Raw genomic sequence first — 11,531 nt, forward strand, 5'->3', positions numbered from 1 at the left:
CACTAACTCCTAAAAATTGTATCTCCCTTGGTTACTCATTCATGAGAAATGTATCTCCAAGATTAGGTAGGGCCTGAGTCTAGGTTAACATGCAGTGATATCACTCCTATTCAAGTACTAAACATGCCAACCTGAAATGTAAAACATCCCCTAGGTGTAGTTAATGCATCAGTTAGGAGTGAACTGAACACTCATGTTATGGGCAATTAGACTTAAAATAAAGTGTGGACAGCAGTAACGTTACTTTTGAAATGTGATGCTGAGTGAGCACACAGGGGAATTAGCTCAAATGGTAGAGCGCTCGCTTAGCATGTGAGAGGTAGCGGGATCGATGCCCGCATTCTCCATTCCAAAATTTGCATACATTTTACTTTTTAACTTGTAATTGCCATGGTTGTTGCAGAGTAAGAACAGAAAAGTCACAGATGGCTTTCAAATTTGGTGTCATTATAACAACTAAAGTGGTTTAATCAAAAGTGTTTAGGTATTCTATAGCACGTGAGAGGAATTTGATTTCTTATGCAATCTCAAAATGAAAATTTCACACCTTCCATTTTCATTTCGTCTTATTTTACTTGACATTCTTTCCTCTGAAGGATGTATAAAAGTGAAGTTCCTTGCAAAACAAGAGCAGAGGAATATCCAGAAACGGTTTTCCTTAATAAAAAATGATGAGTCTGCATACCATATTTAAGTGGGAGCCCGGCTAGCTCAGTCGGTAGAGCATGAGACTCTTAATCTCAGGGTCGTGGGTTCGAGCCCCACGTTGGGCGAAAACGAGTATTTTTTGCTGGATGATAGCATTGGCTCTCATAATATGGTGATTAATCTTGCATTAGACATGCACTAACTCCTAAAAATTGTATCTCCCTTGGTTACTCATTCATGAGAAAGGTATCTCCAGGATTAGGTAGGGCCTGAGTCTAGGTTAACATGCAGTGATATCACTCCTATTCAAGTACTAAACATGCCAACCTGAAGTGTAAAACATCCCCTAGGTGTAGTTAAGGCATCAGTTAGGAGTGAACTGAACACTCATGTTATGGGCAATTAGACTTAAAATAAAGTGTGGACAGCAGTAACGTTACTTTTGAAATGTGATGCTGAGTGAGCACACAGGGGAATTAGCTCAAATGGTAGAGCGCTCGCTTAGCATGCGAGAGGTAGCGGGATCGATGCCCGCATTCTCCATTCTAAAATTTGCATACATTTTACTTTTTAACTTGTAATTGCCATGGTTGTTGAAGAGTAAGAACAGAAAAGTCACAGATGGCTTTCAAATTTGGTGTCATTATAACAACTAAAGTGGTTTAATCAAAAGTGTTTAGGTATTCTATAGCACGTGAGAGGAATTTGATTTCTTATGCAATCTCAAAATGAAAATTTCACACCTTCCATTTTCATTTCGTCTTATTTTACTTGACATTCTTTCCTCTGAAGGATGTATAAAAGTGAAGTTCCTTGCAAAACAAGAGCAGAGGAATATCCAGAAACGGTTTTCCTTAATAAAAAATGATGAGTCTGCATACCATATTTAAGTGGGAGCCCGGCTAGCTCAGTCGGTAGAGCATGAGACTCTTAATATCAGGGTCGTGGGTTCGAGCCCCACGTTGGGCGAAAACAATTATTTTTTGCTGGATGATTGCATTGGCTCTCATAATATGGTGATTAATCTTGCATTAGACATGCACTAACTCCTAAAAATTGTATCTCCCTTGGTTACTCATTCATGAGAAATGTATCTCCAAGATTAGGTAGGGCCTGAGTCTAGGTTAACATACAGTGATATCACTCCTATTCAAGTACTAAACATGCCAACCTGAAGTGTAAAACATCCCCTAGGTGTAGTTAAGGCATCAGTTAGGAGTGAACTGAACACTCATGTTATGGGCAATTAGACTTAAAATAAAGTGTGGACAGCAGTAACGTTACTTTTGAAATGTGATGCTGAGTGAGCACACAGGGGAATTAGCTCAAATGGTAGAGCGCTCGCTTAGCATGCGAGAGGTAGCGGGATCGATGCCCGCATTCTCCATTTTAAAATTTGCATACATTTTACTTTTTAACTTGTAATTGCCATGGTTGTTGCAGAGTAAGAACAGAAAAGTCACAGATGGCTTTCAAATTTGGTGTCATTATAACAACTAAAGTGGTTTAATCAAAAGTGTTTAGGTATTCTATAGCACGTGAGAGGAATTTGATTTCTTATGCAATCTCAAAATGAAAATTTCACACCTTCCATTTTCATTTCGTCTTATTTTACTTGACATTCTTTCCTCTGAAGGATGTATAAAAGTGAAGTTCCTTGCAAAACAAGAGCAGAGGAATATCCAGAAACAGTTTTCCTTAATAAAAAATGATGAGTCTGCATACCATATTTAAGTGGGAGCCCGGCTAGCTCAGTCGGTAGAGCATAAGACTCTTAATCTCAGGGTCGTGGGTTCGAGCCCCACGTTGGGCGAAAACCAGTATTTTTTGCTGGATGATAGCATTGGCTCTCATAATATGGTGATTAATCTTGCATTAGACATGCACTAACTCCTAAAAATTGTATCTCCCTTGGTTACTCATTCATGAGAAATGTATCTCCAAGATTAGGTAGGGCCTGAGTCTAGGTTAACATGCAGTGATATCACTCCTATTCAAGTACTAAACATGCCAACCTGAAATGTAAAACATCCCCTAGGTGTAGTTAATGCATCAGTTAGGAGTGAACTGAACACTCATGTTATGGGCAATTAGACTTAAAATAAAGTGTGGACAGCAGTAACGTTACTTTTGAAATGTGATGCTGAGTGAGCACACAGGGGAATTAGCTCAAATGGTAGAGCGCTCGCTTAGCATGTGAGAGGTAGTGGGATCGATGCCCGCATTCTCCATTCCAAAATTTGCATACATTTTACTTTTTAACTTGTAATTGCCATGGTTGTTGCAGAGTAAGAACAGAAAAGTCACAGATGGCTTTCAAATTTGGTGTCATTATAACAACTAAAGTGGTTTAATCAAAAGTGTTTAGGTATTCTATAGCACGTGAGAGGAATTTGATTTCTTATGCAATCTCAAAATGAAAATTTCACACCTTCCATTTTCATTTCGTCTTATTTTACTTGACATTCTTTCCTCTGAAGGATGTATAAAAGTGAAGTTCCTTGCAAAACAAGAGCAGAGGAATATCCAGAAACGGTTTTCCTTAATAAAAAATGATGAGTCTGCATACCATATTTAAGTGGGAGCCCGGCTAGCTCAGTCGGTAGAGCATGAGACTCTTAATCTCAGGGTCGTGGGTTCGAGCCCCACGTTGGGCGAAAACGAGTATTTTTTGCTGGATGATAGCATTGGCTCTCATAATATGGTGATTAATCTTGCATTAGACATGCACTAACTCCTAAAAATTGTATCTCCCTTGGTTACTCATTCATGAGAAAGGTATCTCCAAGATTAGGTAGGGCCTGAGTCTAGGTTAACATGCAGTGATATCACTCCTATTCAAGTACTAAACATGCCAACCTGAAGTGTAAAACATCCCCTAGGTGTAGTTAAGGCATCAGTTAGGAGTGAACTGAACACTCATGTTATGGGCAATTAGACTTAAAATAAAGTGTGGACAGCAGTAACGTTACTTTTGAAATGTGATGATGAGTGAGCACACAGGGGAATTAGCTCAAATGGTAGAGCGCTCGCTTAGCATGCGAGAGGTAGCGGGATCGATGCCCGCATTCTCCATTCTAAAATTTGCATACATTTTACTTTTTAACTTGTAATTGCCATGGTTGTTGCAGAGTAAGAACAGAAAAGTCACAGATGGCTTTCAAATTTGGTGTCATTATAACAACTAAAGTGGTTTAATCAAAAGTGTTTAGGTATTCTATAGCACGTGAGAGGAATTTGATTTCTTATGCAATCTCAAAATGAAAATTTCACACCTTCCATTTTCATTTCGTCTTATTTTACTTGACATTCTTTCCTCTGAAGGATGTATAAAAGTGAAGTTCCTTGCAAAACAAGAGCAGAGGAATATCCAGAAACGGTTTTCCTTAATAAAAAATGATGAGTCTGCATACCATATTTAAGTGGGAGCCCGGCTAGCTCAGTCGGTAGAGCATGAGACTCTTAATCTCAGGGTCGTGGGTTCGAGCCCCACGTTGGGCGAAAACGAGTATTTTTTGCTGGATGATAGCATTGGCTCTCATAATATGGTGATTAATCTTGCATTAGACATGCACTAACTCCTAAAAATTGTATCTCCCTTGGTTACTCATTCATGAGAAAGGTATCTCCAAGATTAGGTAGGGCCTGAGTCTAGGTTAACATGCAGTGATATCACTCCTATTCAAGTACTAAACATGCCAACCTGAAGTGTAAAACATCCCCTAGGTGTAGTTAAGGCATCAGTTAGGAGTGAACTGAACACTCATGTTATGGGCAATTAGACTTAAAATAAAGTGTGGACAGCAGTAACGTTACTTTTGAAATGTGATGCTGAGTGAGCACACAGGGGAATTAGCTCAAATGGTAGAGCGCTCGCTTAGCATGCGAGAGGTAGCGGGATCGATGCCCGCATTCTCCATTCTAAAATTTGCATACATTTTACTTTTTAACTTGTAATTGCCATGGTTGTTGAAGAGTAAGAACAGAAAAGTCACAGATGGCTTTCAAATTTGGTGTCATTATAACAACTAAAGTGGTTTAATCAAAAGTGTTTAGGTATTCTATAGCACGTGAGAGGAATTTGATTTCTTATGCAATCTCAAAATGAAAATTTCACACCTTCCATTTTCATTTCGTCTTATTTTACTTGACATTCTTTCCTCTGAAGGATGTATAAAAGTGAAGTTCCTTGCAAAACAAGAGCAGAGGAATATCCAGAAACGGTTTTCCTTAATAAAAAATGATGAGTCTGCATACCATATTTAAGTGGGAGCCCGGCTAGCTCAGTCGGTAGAGCATGAGACTCTTAATATCAGGGTCGTGGGTTCGAGCCCCACGTTGGGCGAAAACGAGTATTTTTTGCTGGATGAGTGCATTCGCTCTCATAATATGGTGATTAATCTTGCATTAGACATGCACTAACTCCTAAAAATTGTATCTCCCTTGGTTACTCATTCATGAGAAATGTATCTCCAAGATTAGGTAGGGCCTGAGTCTAGGTTAACATACAGTGATATCACTCCTATTCAAGTACTAAACATGCCAACCTGAAGTGTAAAACATCCCCTAGGTGTAGTTAAGGCATCAGTTAGGAGTGAACTGAACACTCATGTTATGGGCAATTAGACTTAAAATAAAGTGTGGACAGCAGTAACGTTACTTTTGAAATGTGATGCTGAGTGAGCACACAGGGGAATTAGCTCAAATGGTAGAGCGCTCGCTTAGCATGCGAGAGGTAGCGGGATCGATGCCCGCATTCTCCATTTTAAAATTTGCATACATTTTACTTTTTAACTTGTAATTGCCATGGTTGTTGCAGAGTAAGAACAGAAAAGTCACAGATGGCTTTCAAATTTGGTGTCATTATAACAACTAAAGTGGTTTAATCAAAAGTGTTTAGGTATTCTATAGCACGTGAGAGGAATTTGATTTCTTATGCAATCTCAAAATGAAAATTTCACACCTTCCATTTTCATTTCGTCTTATTTTACTTGACATTCTTTCCTCTGAAGGATGTATAAAAGTGAAGTTCCTTGCAAAACAAGAGCAGAGGAATATCCAGAAACAGTTTTCCTTAATAAAAAATGATGAGTCTGCATACCATTTTAAAGTGGGATCCCGGCTAGCTCAGTCGGTAGAGCATGAGACTCTTAATCTCAGGGTCGTGGGTTCGAGCCCCACGTTGGGCGAAAACGAGTATTTTTTGCTGGATGATAGCATTGGCTCTCATAATATGGTGATTAATCTTGCATTAGACATGCACTAACTCCTAAAAATTGTATCTCCCTTGGTTACTCATTCATGAGAAATGTATCTCCAAGATTAGGTAGGGCCTGAGTCTAGGTTAACATGCAGTGATATCACTCCTATTCAAGTACTAAACATGCCAACCTGAAATGTAAAACATCCCCTAGGTGTAGTTAATGCATCAGTTAGGAGTGAACTGAACACTCATGTTATGGGCAATTAGACTTAAAATAAAGTGTGGACAGCAGTAACGTTACTTTTGAAATGTGATGCTGAGTGAGCACACAGGGGAATTAGCTCAAATGGTAGAGCGCTCGCTTAGCATGTGAGAGGTAGCGGGATCGATGCCCGCATTCTCCATTCCAAAATTTGCATACATTTTACTTTTTAACTTGTAATTGCCATGGTTGTTGCAGAGTAAGAACAGAAAAGTCACAGATGGCTTTCAAATTTGGTGTCATTATAACAACTAAAGTGGTTTAATCAAAAGTGTTTAGGTATTCTATAGCACGTGAGAGGAATTTGATTTCTTATGCAATCTCAAAATGAAAATTTCACACCTTCCATTTTCATTTCGTCTTATTTTACTTGACATTCTTTCCTCTGAAGGATGTATAAAAGTGAAGTTCCTTGCAAAACAAGAGCAGAGGAATATCCAGAAACGGTTTTCCTTAATAAAAAATGATGAGTCTGCATACCATATTTAAGTGGGAGCCCGGCTAGCTCAGTCGGTAGAGCATGAGACTCTTAATCTCAGGGTCGTGGGTTCGAGCCCCACGTTGGGCGAAAACGAGTATTTTTTGCTGGATGATAGCATTGGCTCTCATAATATGGTGATTAATCTTGCATTAGACATGCACTAACTCCTAAAAATTGTATCTCCCTTGGTTACTCATTCATGAGAAAGGTATCTCCAAGATTAGGTAGGGCCTGAGTCTAGGTTAACATACAGTGATATCACTCCTATTCAAGTACTAAACATGCCAACCTGAAGTGTAAAACATCCCCTAGGTGTAGTTAAGGCATCAGTTAGGAGTGAACTGAACACTCATGTTATGGGCAATTAGACTTAAAATAAAGTGTGGACAGCAGTAACGTTACTTTTGAAATGTGATGCTGAGTGAGCACACAGGGGAATTAGCTCAAATGGTAGAGCGCTCGCTTAGCATGCGAGAGGTAGCGGGATCGATGCCCGCATTCTCCATTTTAAAATTTGCATACATTTTACTTTTTAACTTGTAATTGCCATGGTTGTTGCAGAGTAAGAACAGAAAAGTCACAGATGGCTTTCAAATTTGGTGTCATTATAACAACTAAAGTGGTTTAATCAAAAGTGTTTAGGTATTCTATAGCACGTGAGAGGAATTTGATTTCTTATGCAATCTCAAAATGAAAATTTCACACCTTCCATTTTCATTTCGTCTTATTTTACTTGACATTCTTTCCTCTGAAGGATGTATAAAAGTGAAGTTCCTTGCAAAACAAGAGCAGAGGAATATCCAGAAACAGTTTTCCTTAATAAAAAATGATGAGTCTGCATACCATTTTAAAGTGGGAGCCCGGCTAGCTCAGTCGGTAGAGCATGAGACTCTTAATCTCAGGGTCGTGGGTTCGAGCCCCACGTTGGGCGAAAACGAGTATTTTTTGCTGGATGATAGCATTGGCTCTCATAATATGGTGATTAATCTTGCATTAGACATGCACTAACTCCTAAAAATTGTATCTCCCTTGGTTACTCATTCATGAGAAATGTATCTCCAAGATTAGGTAGGGCCTGAGTCTAGGTTAACATGCAGTGATATCACTCCTATTCAAGTACTAAACATGCCAACCTGAAATGTAAAACATCCCCTAGGTGTAGTTAATGCATCAGTTAGGAGTGAACTGAACACTCATGTTATGGGCAATTAGACTTAAAATAAAGTGTGGACAGCAGTAACGTTACTTTTGAAATGTGATGCTGAGTGAGCACACAGGGGAATTAGCTCAAATGGTAGAGCGCTCGCTTAGCATGTGAGAGGTAGCGGGATCGATGCCCGCATTCTCCATTCCAAAATTTGCATACATTTTACTTTTTAACTTGTAATTGCCATGGTTGTTGCAGAGTAAGAACAGAAAAGTCACAGATGGCTTTCAAATTTGGTGTCATTATAACAACTAAAGTGGTTTAATCAAAAGTGTTTAGGTATTCTATAGCACGTGAGAGGAATTTGATTTCTTATGCAATCTCAAAATGAAAATTTCACACCTTCCATTTTCATTTCGTCTTATTTTACTTGACATTCTTTCCTCTGAAGGATGTATAAAAGTGAAGTTCCTTGCAAAACAAGAGCAGAGGAATATCCAGAAACGGTTTTCCTTAATAAAAAATGATGAGTCTGCATACCATATTTAAGTGGGAGCCCGGCTAGCTCAGTCGGTAGAGCATGAGACTCTTAATCTCAGGGTCGTGGGTTCGAGCCCCACGTTGGGCGAAAACAAGTATTTTTTGCTGGATGATTGCATTGGCTCTCATAATATGGTGATTAATCTTGCATTAGACATGCACTAACTCCTAAAAATTGTATCTCCCTTGGTTACTCATTCATGAGAAATGTATCTCCAAGATTAGGTAGGGCCTGAGTCTAGGTTAACATACAGTGATATCACTCCTATTCAAGTACTAAACATGCCAACCTGAAGTGTAAAACATCCCCTAGGTGTAGTTAAGGCATCAGTTAGGAGTGAACTGAACACTCATGTTATGGGCAATTAGACTTAAAATAAAGTGTGGACAGCAGTAACGTTACTTTTGAAATGTGATGCTGAGTGAGCACACAGGGGAATTAGCTCAAATGGTAGAGCGCTCGCTTAGCATGCGAGAGGTAGCGGGATCGATGCCCGCATTCTCCATTTTAAAATTTGCATACATTTTACTTTTTAACTTGTAATTGCCATGGTTGTTGCAGAGTAAGAACAGAAAAGTCACAGATGGCTTTCAAATTTGGTGTCATTATAACAACTAAAGTGGTTTAATCAAAAGTGTTTAGGTATTCTATAGCACGTGAGAGGAATTTGATTTCTTATGCAATCTCAAAATGAAAATTTCACACCTTCCATTTTCATTTCGTCTTATTTTACTTGACATTCTTTCCTCTGAAGGATGTATAAAAGTGAAGTTCCTTGCAAAACAAGAGCAGAGGAATATCCAGAAACAGTTTTCCTTAATAAAAAATGATGAGTCTGCATACCATATTTAAGAGGGAGCCCGGCTAGCTCAGTCGGTAGAGCATGAGACTCTTAATCTCAGGGTCGTGGGTTCGAGCCCCACGTTGGGCGAAAACGAGTATTTTTTGCTGGATGATAGCATTGGCTCTCATAATATGGTGATTAATCTTGCATTAGACATGCACTAACTCCTAAAAATTGTATCTCCCTTGGTTACTCATTCATGAGAAATGTATCTCCAAGATTAGGTAGGGCCTGAGTCTAGGTTAACATGCAGTGATATCACTCCTATTCAAGTACTAAACATGCCAACCTGAAATGTAAAACATCCCCTAGGTGTAGTTAATGCATCAGTTAGGAGTGAACTGAACACTCATGTTATGGGCAATTAGACTTAAAATAAAGTGTGGACAGCAGTAACGTTACTTTTGAAATGTGATGCTGAGTGAGCACACAGGGGAATTAGCTCAAATGGTAGAGCGCTCGCTTAGCATGTGAGAGGTAGCGGGATCGATGCCCGCATTCTCCATTCCAAAATTTGCATACATTTTACTTTTTAACTTGTAATTGCCATGGTTGTTGCAGAGTAAGAACAGAAAAGTCACAGATGGCTTTCAAATTTGGTGTCATTATAACAACTAAAGTGGTTTAATCAAAAGTGTTTAGGTATTCTATAGCACGTGAGAGGAATTTGATTTCTTATGCAATCTCAAAATGAAAATTTCACACCTTCCATTTTCATTTCGTCTTATTTTACTTGACATTCTTTCCTCTGAAGGATGTATAAAAGTGAAGTTCCTTGCAAAACAAGAGCAGAGGAATATCCAGAAACGGTTTTCCTTAATAAAAAATGATGAGTCTGCATACCATATTTAAGTGGGAGCCCGGCTAGCTCAGTCGGTAGAGCATGAGACTCTTAATCTCAGGGTCGTGGGTTCGAGCCCCACGTTGGGCGAAAACGAGTATTTTTTGCTGGATGATAGCATTGGCTCTCATAATATGGTGATTAATCTTGCATTAGACATGCACTAACTCCTAAAAATTGTATCTCCCTTGGTTACTCATTCATGAGAAATGTATCTCCAAGATTAGGTAGGGCCTGAGTCTAGGTTAACATACAGTGATATCACTCCTATTCAAGTACTAAACATGCCAACCTGAAGTGTAAAACATCCCCTAGGTGTAGTTAAGGCATCAGTTAGGAGTGAACTGAACACTCATGTTATGGGCAATTAGACTTAAAATAAAGTGTGGACAGCAGTAACGTTACTTTTGAAATGTGATGCTGAGTGAGCACACAGGGGAATTAGCTCAAATGGTAGAGCGCTCGCTTAGCAAGCGAGAGGTAGCGGGATCGATGCCCGCATTCTCCATTTTAAAATTTGCATACATTTTACTTTTTAACTTGTAATTGCCATGGTTGTTGCAGAGTAAGAACAGAAAAGTCACAGATGGCTTTCAAATTTGGTGTCATTATAACAACTAAAGTGGTTTAATCAAAAGTGTTTAGGTATTCTATAGCACGTGAGAGGAATTTGATTTCTTATGCAATCTCAAAATGAAAATTTCACACCTTCCATTTTCATTTCGTCTTATTTTACTTGACATTCTTTCCTCTGAAGGATGTATAAAAGTGAAGTTCCTTGCAAAACAAGAGCAGAGGAATATCCAGAAACAGTTTTCCTTAATAAAAAATGATGAGTCTGCATACCATATTAAAGTGGGAGCCCGGCTAGCTCAGTCGGTAGAGCATGAGACTCTTAATCTCAGGGTCGTGGGTTCGAGCCCCACGTTGGGCGAAAACGATTATTTTTTGCTGGATGATTGCATTGGCTCTCATAATATGGTGATTAATCTTGCATTAGACATGCACTAACTCCTAAAAATTGTATCTCCCTTGGTTACTCATTCATGAGAAATGTATCTCCAAGATTAGGTAGGGCCTGAGTCTAGGTTAACATACAGTGATATCACTCCTATTCAAGTACTAAACATGCCAACCTGAAGTGTAAAACATCCCCTAGGTGTAGTTAAGGCATCAGTTAGGAGTGAACTGAACACTCATGTTATGGGCAATTAGACTTAAAATAAAGTGTGGACAGCAGTAACGTTACTTTTGAAATGTGATGCTGAGTGAGCACACAGGGGAATTAGCTCAAATGGTAGAGCGCTCGCTTAGCATGCGAGAGGTAGCGGGATCGATGCCCGCATTCTCCATTTTAAAATTTGCATACATTTTACTTTTTAACTTGTAATTGCCATGGTTGTTGCAGAGTAAGAACAGAAAAGTCACAGATGGCTTTCAAATTTGGTGTCATTATAACAACTAAAGTGGTTTAATCAAAAGTGTTTAGGTATTCTATAGCACGTGAGAGGAATTTGATTTCTTATGCAATCTCAAAATGAAAATTTCACACCTTCCATTTTCA

General features: G+C 38.9%; 1 non-coding gene across 1 annotated transcript; it reads left to right on the forward strand.

The window, feature by feature from the left end:
- Window positions 1–10,402: 10,402 nt before the first annotated feature.
- Window positions 10,403–10,475, forward strand: TRNAA-AGC (transfer RNA alanine (anticodon AGC)). Its single transcript has one exon. It is a non-coding gene; the product is annotated as a tRNA-Ala (tRNA).
- The last annotated feature ends 1,056 nt before the right edge of the window (window positions 10,476–11,531 follow it).

The sequence above is a fragment of the Triturus cristatus genome, chromosome 4_1 (genome assembly GCF_964204655.1).
Source record: "Triturus cristatus chromosome 4_1, aTriCri1.1, whole genome shotgun sequence".
Taxonomy (NCBI): domain Eukaryota; kingdom Metazoa; phylum Chordata; class Amphibia; order Caudata; family Salamandridae; genus Triturus; species Triturus cristatus.